The sequence below is a fragment of the Meles meles genome, unplaced genomic scaffold (genome assembly GCF_922984935.1).
Source record: "Meles meles unplaced genomic scaffold, mMelMel3.1 paternal haplotype, whole genome shotgun sequence".
In the NCBI taxonomy this organism is placed as follows: domain Eukaryota; kingdom Metazoa; phylum Chordata; class Mammalia; order Carnivora; family Mustelidae; genus Meles; species Meles meles.
Window position 1 is genome coordinate 38,717 of NW_025721224.1, and position 16,022 is coordinate 54,738.

Sequence of the window (16,022 nt, forward strand, 5' to 3'; positions counted from 1 at the left end):
CCATTCTTTAGCCTGATGCTCCATATTCCCTGGAGCCGTATGAGTGTGAGAGAATATTTTTCAGTGTTAAGCATAACACAAATAAAAATAAAAATATCCAATGGCTGAGACTCCTGTTACTGAGAATGGATTTGATTAAGGGATTCTATGCCAAGCAAGGGACGGTTTGAAGTGTCTTGTATCGATCCCTTAATCGTCCCAATAACCCAGTGTGTCATGTCTGACTGAGGTTCAGACAGGGGAAACAACTTGCCCCAAGATCACACAGCTAGTGAATTTCAGAGCTCCCGTTCCAAACCAGGGTTGTCTAATGATCACCTGCTGTGCCAATAACTTCTACGACTATGCCTACTACTTTTCTTCTTCTTCTTCTTCTTCTTCTTCTTCTTCTTCTTCTTCTTCTTCTTCTTCTTCTTCTTCTTGTTCTTCTTCTTTGGAGAGACAGAAAGGGTGACGGCGCACACACACACACACACACACACACACACACACACACACACAAAGGAAGGCACACACATGCAGGCGGGGGAGGGGCCGAGTTAGAGAGATTCCTCGACAGGCTTGGGACTCAAGTGCTGAACCAGACGCTGGTCTGGATTTCCCAGATCACGTGATCAGCCCTGAACCGAAATCAGGAGCCAGACACTGAACTGACAGGCACCCTTGGGCAAGGAACTTCTAGGCAAGCTGCTGAAGGATCCCAGAAGGGCTTGGTAAAATGTTCCCCTCGTTCACGTCCTAGGATGTGATGATTCTATGCAAAGATAATAGTGCATATAATATAATCTAACATAATATATAATAATATAAGGATGCAGAGATTATAGTGGTGGCTAGCTGAGGTCAAGTCCCAGCCAAGTAGGGAGGGCAGCCTTTAAGGGTCTCCAACGATTCCCATCTTGGGTACACATCGTTTTGTGTTCCATACTCCACCTCTTGATTCGAGTCAGAACTACTGACTCCCTTGTAAAGGACAGAATGTGGCCAAAGTGATAGGATGTCCCTTCGGAGGTTAGTTTACAAAGAGACTGGTCTCCTCTTGGGCTTGCCCGCCCTCCGTCCCTCCCTCCCTCATCTGTTCCCAGGGAAGCCAGCTGCTCCTTGGGAGCTTTATGCTGGAGAGGCCCACGGGGCAAGGAATGACTATTTCTTGCTTCCAGCCATGGAGGGCCTCTGGCGGCTCACAGCCAGCTGAGTGAGCTCAAAAGCAGACTTACCCCCAACAAGCCCGCAGATGACTGAAGATCCAGAGGCCCTCTTGACTGCAGCCTTGTGAGAGATCCTGAGCCACAGGGACCTGGCTAGTTGCACCTGGATGGCTGGCCCACAGAAACCATATCAGGTTATGAATGTTGTTTTAGGCCCATTGGTTCGGGGAAAACCTTCAATAAAGACAGGAGTGTGACGCCAAATGTTTGGCTTCTGACCCACCCCCCCTCTCCTGGGGTTGAAATTCCAGGGAAATCAAGAGATGGTAGAAACGCCTGAGAGTTGAGGGTAAACAATGGAAGAGAGAGGACATCTATTCTGATCGCCATGGATCTCTGTGAGAGGACATCCTCCCACTTGATCCTCCTGTGTCGAAGGGTGGCAAATGCAGGAGGAGACACCTGGCAGTGTGGTCCAAGTCGGCTGAGAGCACTCGACCCAGCCCCACAGAGCCTCCTAGAAGGCAGAGAAAGAGCCCAGAAGTTCCCTGGGGCCCCTAGAGAAGGCCCCTAGAGAATGAGATGAGTTGAAAGCCTGGGACCTGGTCGTTGGACTTCTAGACTGGAGGGGAGATGGCCTGTGGAAGGGCCACTGCCCGCAACCCCTGTTGGACCAGACCCCTCCTGTCTGCTTTGGGAGCCTGGGGGTGAATATGAGAATGAATTCATGTAGAAGAGATGGTGTTCTAATGCTTGGTTTCAACTTCTTGAAATCCTTTCAACTTCTTGAAGTCGTTGACATTCCTTTTCTCCTTGTCCACAGGACCACCATGAATGGGAAGGGGCCTTCAAAGAAGCAAGACGAGAACATCTCTTACAAGGCTGTCCAGTGTCAATATCCAACCACTGCAGTCACTTCTACCCCCTTGGCAGCCCCACTGCTTCCATCAGGACACAGATCCGTTCCTGTACAGGTTTTTGAGCAAACGTAAGTTTGGATTTCTCTCAGAGAAATGCCAAGAGTGCAATGACTGGGGTCCTAGGGTGGTTGCAAGTCTAGTTTTCAGAGGAACTGTGTGGAGGGTTGGGTCACTCTACTGTGCACCCGAAAAGCATATTCTACTGCTTGTTCCCTGGAATTTAAATCCAGGCCTTGAAAAAGAAAAGGAACTGTGAACTGTTTTCAAGAGGGAGCTCTATCATCTTCCATTCCCAACAGCGATGCAGGAGCGATCCAGTCGTTCCACATCCTGCCTTGCATTGGGGAGTGGGGTCTCTCTCTCCCTCTCGGGTGCATTTGGTTTGCATCATGGTGATAGGTGTGCAGTGAGAGCTCATTGGAGTTTGAATTTGAATTGCCCCGATGGTAACATTTGATGGGATTTCCATCTGTATACTCTTTGGTAAAGTGTTTCGGGCTTTTGCCCATTTTTTTTGTTTTTGTTCTTTTCAGACTGGATGGCTTGCTTCTTTGGGGGTCCACTTTTGAGGTTCTCTCCTTCCGACAGGAGTCCTTTATCAGGTATGTGGTTTGCACCTATTTTCTCCCAGTTTGTAGCTTCCCTTTTGGGTCTTCTTCACAAGGTGTTTCACACATTACAGACTTCCAATTCTGATTGTTGGATCATGTCTAATGAATCAACTCTTCTTGAACGGAACATGATTTGATGTCCAGTCGGAGGATTCTTTCCCTAGCTGTCCATTCTGGACATTTTTTCCCTAGAAGATTTATCATTTTACATAGAAGGCGGTGATTAATTTTGAGTTAATTTAACAAAATTTTTTTTCTTTTTGAGAGAGTGAGCATGCGCATGAGTGGGGCGTGGGGTGGAGGGAGAAGCGAAAAGAGCGTCCTTAAGCAGACTCCCCAGTGAGCTTGGAGCCTGATTTTGTCCCGGGACCCTGAGAGCATGACAAGAGCCGAAATGAAGAGCTGGCTGCCTCAGCGACTGAGTCACCCAGGCGCCACGAGTTCAGTTTTGTACAGAGGATGAGCCTTCGATTGTGGTCCTCGTCCTCCTCGTCCTCCACCTCCACCTCCTCCTCCTCTCTGCCCCTCCCTCTTCTTCTTCTCCTTCTTCTTCTTTGTCTCTGGAAGTCCACTTGCTCTAGCACCATTTCTTCAAAACGCTGTCACTCCTCCATTGAATTGCTTTTCCCCTTTGTCAGAATCCCATTGACATGTTGGTGGTTGGTCTCTTTCTGGGTTTGATCCTGTTCCACTTATCTATCTTTATACTGTTCCATTTGTCTATCCCTTCACCAACACCACACATTTTTGATTACTATAGCTGTAGATCTTGAAACTGGGTGGAAGGATTCCTTTGGTTTTCTTCTTTAGTTTTATTTTCTCATCTTTTTCTAGGTTCTGACGTGGAGAGCTTATTGTTTTGAGACAGGGAGAGACAGAGAGAGAGAGAGAGAGAGAGAGAGAGAGACAGGGAAGGGGTACAGAGAGAGAGAGATAGAGACGGATTATTAAGCAGCCTCCATGCCCAGCACCAGCACAATGCAGGTTCAGTCTCACAACCCCGAGTTTGATCATGACCCGAGTCAAAATCAAGAGTTGGACTAACTGACTGAGCCTCCCAGATGCTCCTCCTCCTTTCTAACATAGGCAGTGATTGCTCTGCATGGTGCGGTCCATTGATTCAGCTGTGTCCCACACATTTTCATATGTTGTATGTTCATTTTCCTTCTCTTCAATGCATTGAGATTTGATCTTTGATCTTTGATCATCTAGAATGTTACTTTCTCAGTGTTTGGATATTTGTTATCTTTCTCCTTTGGATACCTAGTTTGCTTTTTAAATATATTTTTTTTTAATGTTGAAATTGTACTTCCAAGAAATTGATCGATAGGGTTGTCTTTGTTTCAGGTGTATAAGATAGCGATTCCCCTCCCCTACCCCACCTGCTGTCAGCTCCGGTTGCAGGCACTGATGTGCCTTGGAGACTCAGGTGCACCTCCCCCACCCCTCCTCCCTTCAGCTCCTGTTACCAGGCACTGGTTTGCGTTGGAGACGGAACCCTCGTAGGGGTTCCAAGCACTTCCTAGTGGCCCAGAAGACACTGGTGATCGGAGACCAAGCCACAAGGCTCTTTGGAGCCAGCTGGGGGCCATCCAAATGCCTCCCCACACAGTTCTGGAGCCGCTGTGGGCTGTCCTGGAGCAGCTGTGGGCTGCTGGGTTGGTGATAGACGAACGTTGGCCACATGTGCCACGAGTCTCTGGGTTTCGCTGGGAGATCCTGGTGTGCACTGCAGTGGTGGTGTTCCTGGGAAAGAGTGCACTCAGCTTCCGAAGAAGAAAGTGGCAGTGTGCCCAGAACGAGGAAGTCTCTGGAAAAGGCATGGAGAAGACCGAACCGGACGCACAAGCCCGTGGAGCTGTCGCATCATCCGAGCCGAAGGCCAGTCCTCTCCCGTTCCAGCTTCTTGCTCTGGCTGCCCTGAATCAAGATGCCGGGTATTGGTCAGTGGGAAACACCACGCAACTGCTGAAGGGAGTTCGGGAAAGGCTGTTGAAGAGCCCTCACCAGCTGCCTCCTGAAAATCCCATCTGTGGAGCAGCCCAGGAAGATGGAGAAGCCCTGCTGAGGAAAACACCAGAAGGCTTCAAGGACAGCCGTGATCTGCAGGCAAGTGCAGACCCGCTGGTTCAGGAGATTGGCAGCTGTGGACAGAGAGTGCAGGACGAGGCAGGGCAGGCAGGCAGGCCAGAGCTTCCTGAAGGAGGAGTGCGGCGGCAGGCCAGCGCTGAGGGCCAGAGCCAACAGCACACCCTCAGCCAGATCCTCCTGAAGGGGATGCATGTGCTAGAGCCTCTTGGAGATCATCTGGAAGGTGGGGGCTCAAGGAGGCAGGTGGAGATGGCTCCTCCTCCCCTGACCACGTGCCCTCAGGCGGGAGCCCCGTGAACCAATTAAAGCCGTCCAGGGCACTGAAGAAGGCACGTCAGAGGAAAGAAGAGCTCCCAAGAAACCCAACAAGCCACCAAGCTGAGCAAGTACCTGTTCACCTTCGGAACACCCTCCTGGACGGTGAGATTCCGAAGTTGCGCCTGAAGCTTGAGGCAGAGCCGAAGCTGTGCGAAGAGCACCTCAGACACCTGGAGAGGAAGATGATGGAGGAGAAGGCACGCTGCCTGCAAGTGAAGAACGAGCTTGCCAAGGTGCGCAGGAAGGCGGATGCTGCCCACTGGCACTTGGGCCTCTATAGGAACATGGCCGCCGACCTGCACCGAGAATGGCAGAAAATCTCCTCCTTGCATGAGCGGGAACGCCTCCTGGTGGAGAAGAGAAGTGAGGAGAGCCAGAAGGCTGTCCTGTGGGCAGAGAGGGAGTTCCAAAGGCTCCAGGCCCAAAACCATTGCCTCAGGCAGAAGCTGGCCAACTCTGGGCCCAAGGTCCAGCCTGTCTCCGGGGGGCCTCCTGCTCCTGCTCCTGCTGTTCCGGGCACAGCCTCCAAATACCCTCAAGCGCCAAAGGCTCCCCTGAAACCCGGGAAGCCCAAGAAGGGAGCAAGGGTGCACTGGCCAGACTCCAAGTTCTCGGGTCCCCTGCAGGTCTGATTCCCTTGCCCAGCAGCCACCAACACTCACAACCAGAGCACAAAAGCTCCTGTGCTTACCCCTTCAGCCACACCCATGGCTCCTTTGACTTGAGATCCACCCCATTCTTTAGCCTGATGCTCCATATTCCCTGGAGCCGTATGAGTTTGAGAGAATATTTTTCAGTGTTAAGCATAACACAAATAAAAATAAAAATATCCAATGGCTGAGACTCCTGCTACTGAGAATGGATTTGATTAAGGGATTCTATGCCAAGCAAGGGACGGTTTGAAGTGTCTTGTATCGATCCCTTAATCGTCCCAATAACCCAGTGTGTCATGTCTGACTGAGGTTCAGACAGGGGAAACAACTTGCCCCAAGATCACACAGCTAGTGAATTTCAGAGCTCCTGTTCCAAACCAGGGTTGTCTAATGATCACCTGCTGTGCCAATAACTTCTACGACTATGCCTACTACTTTACTTCTTCTTCTTCTTCTTCTTCTTCTTCTTCTTGTTCTTCTTTTTCTTCTTCTTGTTCTTCTTCTTTGGAGAGACAGAAAGGGTGACGGCGCACACATACACACACACACACACACACACACACACACACACAAAGGAACGCACACACATGCAGGCGGGGGAGGGGCCGAGTTAGAGAGATTCCTCGACAGGCTTGGGACTCAAGTGCTGAACCAGACGCTGGTCTGGATTTCCCAGATCACGTGATCAGCCCTGAACCGAAATCAGGAGCCAGACACTGAACTGACAGGCACCCTTGGGCAAGGAACTTCTAGGCAAGCTGCTGAAGGATCCCAGAAGGGCTTGGTAAAATGTTCCCCTCGTTCACGTCCTAGGATGTGATGATTCTATGCAAAGATAATAGTGCATATAATATAATCTAACATAATATATAATAATATAAGGATGCAGAGATTATAGTGGTGGCTAGCTGAGGTCAAGTCCCAGCCAAGTAGGGAGGGCAGCCTTTAAGGGTCTCCAACGATTCCCATCTTGGTTACACATCGTTTTGTGTTCCATACTCTACCTCTTGATTCGAGTCAGAACTACTGACTCCCTTGTAAAGGACAGAATGTGGCCAAAGTGATTGGATGTCACTTCGGAGGTTAGTTTACAAAGAGACTGGTCTCCTCTTGGGCTTGCCCGCCCTCTGTCCCTCCCTCCCTCATCTGTTCCCAGGGAAGCCAGCTGCTCCTTGGGAGCTTTATGCTGGAGAGGCCCACGGGGCAAGGAATGACTATTTCTTGCTTCCAGCCATGGAGGGCCTCTGGCGGCTCACAGCCAGCTGAGTGAGCTCAAAAGCAGACTTACCCCCAACAAGCCCGCAGATGACTGAAGATCCAGAGGCCCTCTGGACTGCAGCCTTGTGAGAGATCCTGAGCCACAGGGACCTGGCTAGTTGCACCTGGATGGCTGGCCCACAGAAACCATATCAGGTTATGAATGTTGTTTTAGGCCCATTGGTTCGGGGAAAACCTTCAAGAAAGACAGGAGTGTGACGCCAAATGTTTGGCTTCTGACCCACCCTCCCTCTCCTGGGGTTGAAATTCCAGGGAAATCAAGAGATGGTAGAAACGCCTGAGAGTTGAGGGTAAACAATGGAAGAGAAAGGACATCTATTCTGATCGCCATGGATCTCTGTGAGAGGACATCCTCCCACTTGATCCTCCTGTGTCGAAGGGTGGCAAATGCAGGGGGCGACACCTGACAGTGTGGTCCAAGTCGGCTGAGAGCACTCGACCCAGCCCCACAGAGCCTCCTAGAAGGCAGAGAAAGAGCCCAGATATTCCCTGGGGCCCCTAGAGAAGGCCCCTAGAGAATGAGATGAGTTGAAAGCCTGGGACCTGGTCGTTGGACTTCTAGACTGGAGGGGAGATGGCCTGTGGAAGGGCCACTGCCCGCAACCCCTGTTGGACCAGACCCCTCCTGTCTGCTTTGGGAGCCTGGGGGTGAATATGAGAATGAATTCATGTAGAAGAGATGGTGTTCTAATGCTTGGTTTCAACTTCTTGAAATCGTTTCAACTTCTTGAAGTCGTTGACATTCCTTTTCTCCTTGTCCCCAGGACCACCATGAATGGGAAGGGGCCTTCAAAGAAGCAAGACGAGAACATCTCTTACAAGGCTGTCCAGTGTCAATATCCAACCACTGCAGTCACTTCTACCCCCTTGGCAGCCCCACTGCTTCCATCAGGACACAGATCCGTTCCTGTACAGGTTTTTGAGCAAACGTAAGTTTGGATTTCTCTCAGAGAAATGCCAAGAGTGCAATGACTGGGGTCCTAGGGTGGTTGCAAGTCTAGTTTTCAGAGGAACTGTGTGGAGGGTTGGGTCACTCTACTGTGCACCCGAAAAGCATATTCTACTGCTTGTTCCCTGGAATTTAAATCCAGGCCTTGAAAAAGAAAAGGAACTGTGAACTGTTTTCAAGAGGGAGCTCTATCATCTTCCATTCCCAACAGCGATGCAGGAGCGATCCAGTCGTTCCACATCCTGCCTTGCATTGGGGAGTGGGGTCTCTCTCTCCCTCTCGGGTGCATTTGGTTTGCATCATGGTGATAGGTGTGCAGTGAGAGCTCATTGGAGTTTGAATTTGAATTGCCCCGATGGTAACATTTTATGGGATTTCCATCTGTCTACTCTTTGGTAAAGTGTTTCGGTCTTTTGCCCATTTTTTTTGTTTTTGTTCTTTTCAGACTGGATGGCTTGCTTCTTTGGGGGTCAACTTTTGAGGTTCTCTCCTTCCGACAGGAGTCCTTTATCAGGTATGTGGTTTGCACCTATTTTCTCCCAGTTTGTAGCTTCCCTTTTGGGTCTTCTTCACAAGGTGTTTCACACATTACAGACTTCCAATTCTGATTGTTGGATCATGTCTAATGAATCAACTCTTCTTGAACGGAACATGATTTGATGTCCAGTCGGAGGATTCTTTACCTAGCTGTCCATTCTGGACATTTTTTTCCCTAGAAGATTTATCATTTTACATAGAAGGCGGTGATTAATTTTGAGTTAATTTAACAAATTTTTTTTTTCTTTTTGAGAGAGTGAGCATGCGCATGAGTGGGGCGTGGGGTGGAGGGAGACGCGAAAAGAGCGTCCTTAAGCAGACTCCCCAGTGAGCTTGGAGCCTGATTTTGTCCCGGGACCCTGAGAGCATGACAAGAGCCGAAATGAAGAGCTGGCTGGCTCAGCGACTGAGTCACCCAGGCGCCACGAGTTCAGTTTTGTACAGAGGATGAGCCTTCGATTGTGGTCCTCGTCCTCCTCGTCCTCCACCTCCACCTCCTCCTCCTCTCTGCCCCTCCCTCTTCTTCTTCTCCTTCTTCTTCTTTGTCTCTGGAAGTCCACTTGCTCTAGCACCATTTCTTCAAAACGCTGTCACTCCTCCATTGAATTGCTTTTCCCCTTTGTCAGAATCCCATTGACATGTTGGTGGTTGGTCTCTTTCTGGGTTTGATCCTGTTCCACTTATCTATCTTTATACTGTTCCATTTGTCTATCCCTTCACCAACACCACACATTTTTGATTACTATAGCTGTAGATCTTGAAACTGGGTGGAAGGATTCCTTTGGTTTTCTTCTTTAGTTTTATTTTCTCATCTTTTTCTAGGTTCTGACGTGGAGAGCTTATTGTTTTGAGACAGAGAGAGAGAGAGAGAGAGAGAGAGAGACAGGGAAGGGGTACAGAGAGAGAGAGATAGAGACGGATTATTAAGCAGCCTCCATGCCCAGCACCAGCACAATGCAGGTTCAGTCTCACAACCCCGAGTTTGATCATGACCCGAGTCAAAATCAAGAGTTGGACTAACTGACTGAGCCTCCCAGATGCTCCTCCTCCTTTCTCACATAGGCAGTGATTGCTCTGCATGGTGCTGTCCATTGATTGAGCTGTGTCCCACACATTTTCATATGTTGTATGTTCATTTTCCTTCACTTCAATGCATTGAGATTTGATCTTTGATCTTTGATCATCTAGAATGTTACTTTCTCAGTGTTTGGATATTTGTTATCTTTCTCCTTTGGATACCTAGTTTGCTTTTTAAATATATTTTTTTTTAATGTTGAAATTGTACTTCCGAGAAATTGATCGATAGGGTTGTCTTTGTTTCAGGTGTATAAGATAGCGATTCCCCTCCCCTACCCCACCTGCTGTCAGCTCCGGTTGCAGGCACTGATGTGCCTTGGAGACTCAGGTGCACCTCCCCCACCCCTCCTCCCTTCAGCTCCTGTTGCCAGGCACTGGTTTGCGTTGGAGACAGAACCCTCGTAGGGGTTCCAAGCACTTCCTAGTGGCCCAGAAGACACTGGTGATCGGAGACCAAGCCACAAGGCTCTTTGGAGCCAGCTGGGGGCCATCCAAATGCCTCCCCACACAGTTCTGGAGCCGCTGTGGGCTGTCCTGGAGCAGCTGTGGGCTGCTGGGTTGGTGATAGACGAACGTTGGCCACATGTGCCACGAGTCTCTGGGTTTCGCTGGGAGATCCTGGTGTGCACTGCAGTGGTGGTGTTCCTGGGAAAGAGTGCACTCAGCTTCCGAAGAAGAAAGTGGCAGTGTGCCCAGAACGAGGAAGTCTCTGGAAAAGGCATGGAGAAGACCGAACCGGACGCACAAGCCCGTGGAGCTGTCGCATCATCCGAGCCGAAGGCCAGTCCTCTCCCGTTCCAGCTTCTTGCTCTGGCTGCCCTGAATCAAGATGCCGGGTATTGGTCAGTGGGAAACACCACGCAACTGCTGAAGGGAGTTCGGGAAAGGCTGTTGAAGAGCCCTCACCAGCTGCCTCATGAAAATCCCATCTGTGGAGCAGCCCGGGAAGATGGAGAAGCCCTGGTGAGGAAAACACCAGAAGGCTTCAAGGACAGCCGTGATCTGCAGGCAAGTGCAGACCCGCTGGTTCAGGAGATTGGCAGCTGTGGACAGAGAGTGCAGGACGAGGCAGGGCAGGCAGGCAGGCCAGAGCTTCCTGAAGGAGGAGTGCGGCGGCAGGCCAGCGCTGAGGGCCAGAGCCAACAGCACACCCTCAGCCAGATCCTCCTGAAGGGGATGCATGTGCTAGAGCTGCTTGGAGATCATCTGGAAGGTGGGGGCTCAAGGAGGCAGGTGGAGACTGGCTCCTCCTCCCCTGACCACGTGCCCTCAGGCGGGAGCCCCGTGAACCAATTAAAGCCGTCCAGGGCACTGAAGAAGGCACGTCAGAGGAATGAAGAGCTCCCAAGAAACCCAACAAGCCACCAAGCTGAGCAAGGACCTGTTCACCTTCGGAACACCCTCCTGGACGGTGAGATTCCGAAGTTGCGCCTGAAGCTTGAGCCAGAGCCGAAGCTGTGCGAAGAGCACCTCAGACACCTGGAGAGGAAGATGATGGAGGAGAAGGCACGCTGCCTGCAAGTGAAGAACGAGCTTGCCAAGGTGCGCAGGAAGGCGGATGCTGCCCACTGGCACTTGGTCCTCTATAGGAACATGGCCGCCGACCTGCACCGAGAATGGCAGCAAATCGCCTCCTTGCATGAGCGGGAGCGCCTCCTGGTGGAGAAGAGGAGTGAGGAGAGCCAGAAGGCTGTCCTGTGGGCAGAGAGGGAGTTCCAAAGGCTCCAGGCCCAAAACCATTGCCTCAGGCAGAAGCTGGCCAACTCTGGGCCCAAGGTCCAGCCTGTCTCCGGGGGGCCTCCTGCTCCTGCTCCTGCTGTTCCGGGCACAGCCTCCAAATACCCTCAAGGGCCAAAGGCTCCCCTGAAACCCAGGAAGCCCAAGAAGGGAGCAAGGGTGCACTGGCCAGACTCCAAGTTCTCGGGTCCCCTGCAGGTCTGATTCCCTTGCCCAGCAGCCACCAACACTCACAACCAGAGCACAGAAGCTCCTGTGCTGACCCCTTCAGCCATACCCATGGCTCCTTTGACTTGAGATCCACCCCATCCTTTAGCCTGATGCTCCATATTCCCTGGAGCCGTATGAGTGTGAGAGAATATTTTTCAGTGTTCAGCGTAACACAAATAAAAATAAAAATATCCAATGGCTGAGACTACTGCTACTGAGAATGGATTTGATTAAGGGATTCTATGCCAAGCAAGGGACGGTTTGAAGTGTCTTGTATCGATCCCTTAATCGTCCCAATAACCCAGTGTGTCATGTCTGACTGAGGTTCAGACAGGGGAAACAACTTGCCCCAAGATCACACAGCTAGTGAATTTCAGAGCTCCTGTTCCAAACCAGGGTTGTCTAATGATCACCTGCTGTGCCAATAACTTCTACTACAATGCCTACTACTGTTCTTCTTCTTCTTCTTCTTCTTCTTCTTCTTCTTCTTCTTCTTATTCTTTGGAGAGACAGAAAGGGTGACGGCGCACACATACACACACACACACACACAAAGGAACGCACACACATGCAGGCGGGGGAGGGGCCGAGTTAGAGAGATTCCTCGACAGGCTTGGGACTCAAGTGCTGAACCAGACGCTGGTCTGGATTTCCCAGATCACGTGATCAGCCCTGAACCGAAATCAGGAGCCAGACACTGAACTGACAGGCACCCTTGGGCAAGGAACTTCTAGGCAAGCTGCTGAAGGATCCCAGAAGGGCTTGTTAAAATGTTCCCCTCGTTCACGTCCTAGGATGTGATGATTCTATGCAAAGATAATAGTGCATATAATATAATCTAACATAATATATAATAATATAAGGATGCAGAGATTATAGTGGTGGCTAGCTGAGGTCAAGTCCCAGCCAAGTAGGGAGGGCAGCCTTTAAGGGTCTCCAACGATTCCCATCTTGGGTACACATCGTTTTGTGTTCCATAGTCTACCTCTTGCTTCGAGTCAGAACTACTGACTCCCTTGTAAAGGACAGAATGTGGCCAAAGTGATAGGATGTCCCTTCGGAGGTGAGTTTACAAAGAGACTGGTCTCCTCTTGGGCTTGCCCGCCCTCCGTCCCTCCCTCCCTCATCTGTTCCCAGGGAAGCCAGCTGCTCCTTGGGAGCTTTATGCTGGAGAGGCCCATGGGGCAAGGAATGACTATTTCTTGCTTCCAGCCATGGAGGGCCTCTGGCTGCTCACAGCCAGCTGAGTGAGCTCAAAAGCAGACTTACCCCCAACAAGCCCGCAGATGACTGAAGATCCAGAGGCCCTCTGGACTGCAGCCTTGTGAGAGATCCTGAGCCACAGGGACCTGGCTAGTTGCACCTGGATGGCTGGCCCACAGAAACCATATCAGGTTATGAATGTTGTTTTAGGCCCATTGGTTCGGGGAAAACCTTCAAGAAAGACAGGAGTGGGAAGCCAAATGTTGGGCTTCTGACCCACCCCCCCTCTCCTGGGGTTGAAATTCCAGGGAAATCAAGAGATGGTAGAAACGCCTGAGAGATGAGGGTAAACAATGGAAGAGAGAGGACATCTAGTCTGATCGCCATGGATCTCTCTGAGAGGACATCCTCCCACTTGATCCTCCTGTGTCGAAGGGTGGCAAATGCAGGGGGAGACACCTGGCAGTGTGGTCCAAGTCGGCTGAGAGCACTCGACCCAGCCCCACAGAGCCTCCTAGAAGGCAGAGAAAGAGCCCAGATGTTCCCTGGGGCCCCTAGAGAAGGCCCCTAGAGAATGAGATGAGTTGAAAGCCTGGGACCTGGTCGTTGGACTTCTAGACTGGAGGGGAGATGGCCTGTGGAAGGGCCACTGCCCGCAACCCCTGTTGGACCAGACCCCTCCTGTCTGCTTTGGGAGACTGGGGGTGAATATGAGAATGAATTCATGTAGAAGAGATGGTGTTCTAATGCTTGGTTTCAACTTCTTGAAATCCTTTCAACTTCTTGAAATCGTTGACATTCCTTTTCTCCTTGTCCCCAGGACCACCATGAATGGGAAGGGGCCTTCAAAGAAGCAAGATGAGAACATCTCTTACAAGGCTGTCCAGTGTCAATATCCAACCACTGCAGTCACTTCTACCCCCTTGGCAGCCCCACTGCTTCCATCAGGACACAGATCCGTTCCTGTACAGGTTTTTGAGCAAACGTAAGTTTGGATTTCTCGCAGAGAAATGCCAAGAGTGCAATGACTGGGGTCCTAGGGTGGTTGCAAGTCTAGTTTTCAGAGAAACTGTGTGGAGGGTTGGGTCACTCTACTGTGCACCCGAAAAGCATATTCTACTGCTTGTTCCCTGGAATTTAAATCCAGGCCTTGAAAAAGAAAAGGAACTGTGAACTGTTTTCAAGAGGGAGCTCTATCATCTTCCATTCCCAACAGCGATGCAGGAGCGATCCAGTCGTTCCACATCCTGCCTTGCATTGGGGAGTGGGGTCTCTCTCTCCCTCTCGGGTGCATTTGGTTTGCATCATGCTGATAGGTGTGCAGTGAGAGCTCATTGGAGTTTGAATTTGAATTGCCCCGATGGTAACTTTTTATGGGATTTCCATCTGTATACTCTTTGGTAAAGTGTTTCGGTCTTTTGCCCATTTTTTTTGTTTTTGTTCTTTTCAGACTGGATGGCTTGCTTCTTTGGGGGTCCACTTTTGAGGTTCTCTCCTTCCGACAGGAGTCCTTTATCAGGTATGTGGTTTGCACCTATTTTCTCCCAGTTTGTAGCTTCCCTTTTGGGTCTTCTTCACAAGGTGTTTCACACATTACAGACTTCCAATTCTGATTGTTGGATCATGTCTAATGAATCAACTCTTCTTGAACGGAACATGATTTGATGTCCAGTCGGAGGATTCTTTCCCTAGCTGTCCATTCTGGACATTTTTTTCCCTAGAAGATTTATCATTTTACATAGAAGGCGGTGATTAATTTTGAGTTAATTTAACAAAATTTTTTTTCTTTTTGAGAGAGTGAGCATGCGCATGAGTGGGGCGTGGGGTGGAGGGAGAAGCGAAAAGAGCGTCCTTAAGCAGACTCCCCAGTGAGCTTGGAGCCTGATTTTGTCCCGGGACCCTGAGAGCATGACAAGAGCCGAAATGAAGAGCTGGCTGCCTCAGCGACTGAGTCACCCAGGCGCCACGAGTTCAGTTTTGTACAGAGGATGAGCCTTCGATTGTGGTCCTCGTCCTCCTCGTCCTCCACCTCCACCTCCTCCTCCTCTCTGCCCCTCCCTCTTCTTCTTCTCCTTCTTCTTCTTTGTCTCTGGAAGTCCACTTGCTCTAGCACCATTTCTTCAAAACGCTGTCACTCCTCCATTGAATTGCTTTTCCCCTTTGTCAGAATCCCATTGACATGTTGGTGGTTGGTCTCTTTCTGGGTTTGATCCTGTTCCACTTATCTATCTTTATACTGTTCCATTTGTCTATCCCTTCACCAACACCACACATTTTTGATTACTATAGCTGTAGATCTTGAAACTGGGTGGAAGGATTCCTTTGGTTTTCTTCTTTAGTTTTATTTTCTCATCTTTTTCTAGGTTCTGACGTGGAGAGCTTATTGTTTTGAGACAGAGAGAGAGAGAGAGAGAGAGACAGGGAAGGGGTACAGAGAGAGAGAGAGAGAGAGAGAGAGAGAGATTATTAAACAGCCTCCATGCCCAGCACCAGCACAATGCAGGTTCAGTCTCACAACCTCGAGTTTCATCATGACCCGAGTCAAAATCAAGAGTTGGACTAACTGACTGAGCCTCCCAGATGCTCCTCCTCCTTTCTAACATAGGCAGTGATTGCTCTACATGGTGCTGTCCATTGATTGTGCTGTGTCCCACACATTTTCATATGTTGTATGTTCATTTTCCTTCACTTCAAGGCATTGAGATTTGATCTTTGATCTTTGATCATCTAGAAGGTTACTTTCTCAGTGTTTGGATATTTGTTCGTTTTCTCCTTTGGATACCTAGTTTGCTTTTTAAATATATTTTTTTTAATGTTGAAATTGTACTTCCGAGAAATTGATCGATAGGGTTGTCTTTGTTTCAGGTGTACAATAGAGCGATTCCCCTCCCCTACCCCACCTGCTGTCAGCTCCGGTTGCAGGCACTGATGTGCCTTGGAGACTCAGGTGCACCTCCCCCACCCCTCCTCCCTTCAGCTCCTGTTGCCAGGCACTGGTTTGCGTTGGAGACGGAACCCTCGTAGGGGTTCCAAGCACTTCCTAGTGGCCCAGAAGACACTGGTGATCGGAGACCAAGCCACAAGGCTCTTTGGAGCCAGCTGGGGGCCATCCAAATGCCTCCCCACACAGTTCTGGAGCCGCTGTGGGCTGTCCTGGAGCAGCTGTGGGCTGCTGGGTTGGTGATAGACGAACGTTGGCCACATGTGCCACGAGTCTCTGGGTTTCGCTGGGAGATCCTGGTGTGCACTGCAGTGGTGGTGTTCCTGGGAAAGAGTGCACTCAGCTTCCG